This window comes from Chrysochloris asiatica, unplaced genomic scaffold, assembly GCF_000296735.1.
Source record: "Chrysochloris asiatica unplaced genomic scaffold, ChrAsi1.0 scaffold00296, whole genome shotgun sequence".
Taxonomy (NCBI): Eukaryota; Metazoa; Chordata; class Mammalia; order Afrosoricida; family Chrysochloridae; genus Chrysochloris; species Chrysochloris asiatica.
Window position 1 is genome coordinate 2,457,282 of NW_006408814.1, and position 6,617 is coordinate 2,463,898.

At 47.8% G+C, this 6,617-nt stretch overlaps 1 pseudogene; it reads right to left on the bottom strand.

Moving 5' to 3' along the window:
* The window catches only part of LOC102811597, a 9,138-nt pseudogene extending 5,744 nt beyond the window's left edge, over positions 1–3,394 (bottom strand).
* Between the last annotated feature and the right edge of the window lie 3,223 nt (positions 3,395–6,617).

Here is a 6,617-nt window from a genome sequence, read left to right on the forward strand (position 1 = left end):
GTTGGAACCCACTCCATGGCACATAACCACCAACCAAAGGAGTTTTAGTGTGGCACTGTGGGATAATGCACTGGACTACAAAGTCGGTCTGAACCACAGGGTCAGCAGGTTAAGCTCACCAGCCACTCCTCGAAAACCCTATACAGGGTTGTTATAGGTCGGAACTGACTCAATGACACTTAACAACTACAACAAAAGCAGTAAAGCCAGACATTTGAGAAGAAATATCCAAAACCAAATCATTTCTTTCCCCCTCAGAGGTGTAATTCCCTGAGTTGTAAGGAAATGAAATCCTGTGAAACTCTCCCCAAGAAAGCCTACCACTATAGGCTAGTGGAGGGGGAGGAGGAATCAAAGAAGAGAAGGGGAGACCAAGAGGAAAGGGGTGTAGGAGAAGAGGGACAGGAGAGGGAAGGAAAGGTCTCGATCTCCCAAGAGTCTCCCATCCACATGGGATTCCCACACAGGCCTCTGGTTGGGGTTGGAGGAGACCCTGTGGTCTCCCATATCACAGGGCCTGAGCCACCCATGTCCCACCAATGTCTGCCAGGACCTTTCTCCAGGGGGCTCCCCATGTCCTCAAGCCTACCTTGGTCACTCCTGCCTCAGGGATTTGACCCTGCCCATGCCCTCCACCCTTCCTAGTCTGCCAATTCTGACTCAGAGGGACCCTGTGTAGGTTCTTCTTGAAGTGGCTGGTAGGCTTGAAGTGCTGACCTTGCAGTTGGCAGTTCAGTGCATATCTGACAGAGCTGCATCTTTAAAATACCTGCTCTCCTGCACAGAGACAAAAGGGTCCAGGCATCCCTAACCCCAACCTCCTCAAAGAAGCAGATAACCAGGGAACAACTTCCAAATCCATCCTTAGGGGCACAGCCAGCCCCAGGGGAAAAGCTGGGCTTCACTGAAGTGTAGAGGGTAACGTGCTGATTGAGGACTGATTCAGCCCTTCTGCTTCCCAGTTGTCCGCCCTCCGTAGGCCTCATTTTCCTCATCAGTACAACGGATTGACGCCTGTTGTTGTTAGGCGCCCTCTCATTGTGACTCTGTTTGACAGCACTGCTCCCCAAGATTTCCTATGCCATCATCTTTGGGCGGGGGGCAAATCCCCAGGTTTTGTCTCCCATGGAGCCTCTGGTGACTGGGGGGGGGGGGTTAGAACTGCTGACCTTTCTGCACCACTGCATCACCAAGACCTCCTGGGCTTCTAGAGAGCAGTGCAGAAGCTCACATGTCTGAAGACTTCAGAACTGGGCCTTTCATAGAAACATATTTTCTTCACATAAAATCCTTACAGGTAAAAATTATAAAGTGTTCTTTTTCATTGTCACCAAAAATGATGCGTTTAACAAAGAGTAAATTACTACCTCTCCCCCAAAGAGCCACTCTTTCTTAAATAGAAGACTTCTTTTAAGTTTTTCTTTTAATCAACTATTTGTCATCTACAGAAATCATTACTAATGACTTAATGTAAACCACATGGAATCCAAAGGATAGTTGTTTTACTCTATTATATGAACTTCACTTTCAGGCATGCACTTCCAAGACTTTTGTTTCCAAAGAAGTTTCTTTAAATGAGCAGGCACGCTGGAGCTCTCAGTGGGGAAGAGCTCCTGACAGGGATGTCTAGGTTACAAGGCCATAGAAGAACTGATGTATTTGTATCATGGGATATAAGAACAAAAAACAGATCTGTTTTGGAAGAAGTTTAGCCACAGAGCTCCTTTGAAGCCAGAATGGCCAGACTTGGTCTCTCATACTTCAGACATACTATCAGGAGGGACCAGTACCTAGAGAAAGACATCATGCTCGGTGAAGTGGCGGGTCAGCGAAAAAGAAAGACCATTGAGCAATGGGCTCAAGTGTACCAACAATATTGAAGATGGTACAGGACCAGCCAGGTTTCATTCTATTGTGCAAAGGGTCGCTACAGTCGGTTCTTACACGATGACACCTAACAACAACAGCCCTACGCTGAGAAGAAAAGGGAGGGTGTAAAGGATAGAGGGCCTTGGTACTCCCCACCTCATCTTCCACAGAGGGCCACTGGAGAGGGCTGCAGGGAGCCAAGAAAAGTCTGACCAGCTCTCTGGCTGCAGGTCTGCCTTCAGTGGCCCACTTCATTGATAAGTCCCCAGAGTCAGGAATGGCTGCTTCTGCTTGGGATGCACAGGCTGGTGGGGGGTCCCACGCAATGTGGGTGCTTGTGGGGCTTACCAATGCACCACAGTGAGTGGGTAAGCAAGAAAGGAGCAAGGCTCGGAGAGGGGCTCCCACAAGTTCCCAGAGGTCTCACCCGGAGCTACAGCATCTGTCCAACAGTCCTGGCCTGCAGTGGGTGGGAGACATGTTTGTAAAAGGAAATGACTAGAAAGGCAGTCTTCACAAGGGCCCACTATCAAAGTTTCTCAACCCTCAGGAGAACCAGTGACTCCCTCAGACTTAAGGGAAGGAGTAACCAGAGACTCTTGCAGGTGAGGAGAGGTCAAGAGGACTGAGAACCTAGGATTAGAATGGATCAAAGGAGCCACTGCATAGGAGGTCTGGAGAGAACCTTCAGTTCTGGAAGTCATCATTGTGGATAAGCAAAATCCAAACTGAAGACATTCCTTACTTGCCGAGACAGAGAGCAATGCTCATAGGTCTGGGGCGTTTTCTCGTTTTTATTAGTAATATTTGTGAGAACTTCTGTTAAGTGCTTTCTGCACAGTACCTGGACTGACTACATCCATCAACCCATTTTACAGATGAGGAAATTGAGACTTGGAATTCTCTCTATTGCACAAGGCCATGAGGCAACAGATGGGGCCAAGGTTCAGAGGGATCTGCGCATGTATCCAGGATGTTTCAGGGAAAAGATCAAGAAACTGTGAACTGGGACATATTCCCAGGCTCCCTCTCTAGATCCTGGGCATCTGCATGTCAGTTTATGTTCTGTACTATTGTAGGAGTTGGACTGCTAACTGCAAAGTTGGGGGTTCAAACCCACAAACTGCTGCCATAATGATTTAGGGTCTCAGAAACCCTACAGTGAGTCAGGATGAGCTAAGAGACTTGGGGTTCAGAGTTGAGGAGGATTAACTCATTTGCCCCCATGGCACCGTGCAGTGCCGACTCATGACCAGTAGGCAGCGCACTGGACGTCGCCTCTGGCTGCAGAGGGGACCCGCCCGTCCTTGGGACGGTAAAGTCATCAAGTCCATATCGAATAGCCCTTGTGAGCGGGCCCACAGGGTCATGGCTCCAGGTGCGTCCAGGCCCAGTAGCGCCCACTGCAGCCTCCTTACTTGACATACTAAACCCAGCTGTCCTTGGTGGTTCTCTCCTCCCAGCTTGGAGGCGGCTCGTTGTTGCTGTCTGTGTCATCCAGGCCTGTGTGTCGCAGAGCTGCCATGGCCGAATAAGAAGACGTTCGGTCACCAACTCTCTTGGTCACCCGCTGCCGGGTCTCTCCCCCAGAAACTCCCACTTGAAAGAGCGCCAGAGTGTGTCTTCCAACCGGCCACTGGCACCTGTGCACTGCGCCGCCCAAAGCCGCTCAGGTAACTGCATGGCTGGAATCCTGTCTCTGAAGTTTCAAAGCTGCCAGAGGAAAGATTGGGGCCCGAGGAGAGGCATGGGCAAAGCTACTATAAGGTAGTGACACCGCCACTTGGTTAGAAGTAAAAGCTGGAGAATGCAATCTGATTGTGGAAATGGAGTTTCATCAAGCCGTTGGCCAATCACTGTCCAAAACTCTACCTTTTGCAGGAAGACCCATAATCCCATTTGCACTGCTCTGACCAATCCTGTGGGAGCTCCAGCAATGTGGCATTCTGGGAAATGTAGTCTCATTCGCGAAAGAAAGTGAAACAGATGGGGACTATAAAACTCGTAGGTCTGTGGAACAGCAGCCTCTCCTTGTTTTAGGGCTTTGAATAGTATGTCTCTTACTTCAGAAACTTTCCATCACCCAGTCTTGTTTTTATAAATTACTGGAAGAATGCTAAAAATGCAAATTTCCACACTTTCAGAATCCCAGTCAATCTCTCTCTCCCTTTTTTCTGAGTGAGTCTACTAATAACAAATAACCATTTCTCGAGAGTATTCACAGGAATTCACAGACCCTCTCCTTCATGCACCTGACACCCAAGGGCACTTGAGACTTCATTACTATGTACTCCCGATTACACTGACAGAGAAAATCACATCTTATGTCTGTACCTGCAAATGTACTGAATGATCCAATGAAGGTTTGTGATACTTCTGGTGCTTAGGGGCGTTCCTTTATCTATCAGCTCTAATTACAAACAATTCCAGAGTTACAGAGCAGAATCCCACAAGTCCTCTTGGGGCACTGACAAACATCTTATAAATGTCCAGTGTAACAACTTTTTGTAAAAAAGCTGAAGCGTACCTCCAACTTGGCCTTATTTATAGGTTTCCAGAACACTCCTTCTTTGGAACTTGGCATTCAGCCCTGATTTGTAGGGAAATCTCTAGAAAAAAATCTTTAGCAGAAAAAGTGTATAGAGAGATACATTTTAAGCTAAGCTGTGTTGTCTTTGCCTTTTGAAGTCCTGAGCTTGGTGTTGCTTTGGGATTCCTGCTCTGCATGCTCTTAAGGAGAGAGTTTTGCTTCCGTTTGAAATTGGTCAAACGAAACCTAACTTTATGGACTCATATTTTAATTGGAACGGGACTGCTACCCCATCTCAAACCTATTGAAATGTGATGTTCCCACCAAATCCATGTGCACTGAAATAAGTCATTATTAACCAGAGTATTCCACTTTCTCCTCTCACCCAAGCCCACCTTTGATGGTGGTTGGTAGTGGTTTTGTGCTGTGGAGTTGGTTCTGACTCACTACAACCCTGTATAGGGTTTCTGAGGCTGTAAATCTTTATGGGAACAGAAAGCCTCCTGTTTCTCATGTGGAACAGCTGGTAGTTTCAAATTGCTGACCTTGAGGTTAAGCATTACACTACTAGAGCTCCTTATTCCTTTGATATGCATAGGAAAGTAGGACTTTAAGTCCCCTGGAGGTTGGCAAGGGGAAACAATGAGGCCAAACAGCTTTGCCTCAGTGTCCCCAAATATCATCTGTGGCCTGTGCTTGGTTTCACCAGAACTGACTGGATTGATCTTAGGTGCCCCCCGACTACTTTGTGCCCCCCGACTACTTTGTGCTCAATGACCAACCTAAAGGTTGGAGGTTCGAATCCACTCATTGACTATTGTGAAGGAAAACCCTGCCAGACTACTTCAGTAAAGATTTCTGCCAAGCAAGTCCTCTGGCAGCATTCTACCCTGTAACATATGGGTCACTATGGCCAGGCAGTGCCCACTGGAAAGCAGCTAATCAGTCACCCCCGACCAGACCCTCTCCTGTGCCTTGTTGCTTCCAACTTGGGATCAGACTACCAGGCAGTGGTCTCTCTCCCTGAGAGAATCCCTAAGTTCTGGCTCAGTCCTCTGATGTTACTTCCGCTCAAACAATTCCTTCAATGGCCTCTCCTGCCAGGACACTTTGGCTGCTCAACTTCAAGTCACTGAACTGAGAGGCCAGACCATCCTTCCTTATGAGAGCATTTTGTCTTGTGCATTTTAGGTCATTTAGCAGTAATGATGGCCTCTACCCAAGGAGCTCTGATAACGTAGTGGTTATGAATCAGGCTGTTAATCTCACAGTCAGCAGTTCGAAACTACCAGCTGTTCCATGAGAGAAAGATGAGACTTTCTGCTCCCATAAAAATTTACAGCCTCAGAAACTCTGTACAGGGTCACTATGAGTCGGAACTGACTCCACGGCACAGAACCGCCACCACCACAACAATGGCCTCTACCCACTAGATGTCAATGCACCTCCTTAGTAATGACAACCAAAAGCATCTCAAGAGATTGTCAAATGCCCACGGGGAAGTGGGGTGGGCCAGTTGAGAACCTGCAACCTGCACTGGCAGGATTCTGGGAAATTCCGAACTGGTGAATCAAATGCTGAGATGGATGGATGTAAGCGCTCAGGAGCCCCTTTCTGTGAAGTGATTAGAGAGTACAAGGAGCTCTGGTAGCGCATAGTGGTTTTGGCTCTCGTAAAGATTTACAGCCTCGGAAACCCTGTAGAGGATGACTATAGATTGGAGCTGACTCCAAGGCATGGCACTTAACAACAACACCAGGACCCTGTAGGCTTCATGGCCCCAATGCACTTGCCTCTTGAATTCTTAGGTCATCTCTGCAGTGAGACACAGGGTCCAGCAGGGAGTCTGGGTAGGTTATTATCACAACCTCACCTCACAAGTCTTCTCCTGGTATCTTCCTTGTTGGACTTTGTTACGAGTCCTGGTGTGGCGCTGTAGACAGGCAAAGTTGGTTTAAATCACAAGGTCAGTGATTCAAGCTCACCAGCCACTCCTCAGAAACCCTGTACATGGTCGCTATGGATCAGAACCAACTCAATGGCACTTTATAACAACAATCTAAAGGCTGAAAAATTAAGAAAGGCAGGCATGTAAGGATTTGGGGGATTAGCATGTGAGATGCTAGTTGTTGTTGCTGTTAGTACACTGGAGTCCAACTCATAGGGACCTTACATAGGGTTTCAAAGGAGCAGCTGGTGAATCTGAAACACCAAACTT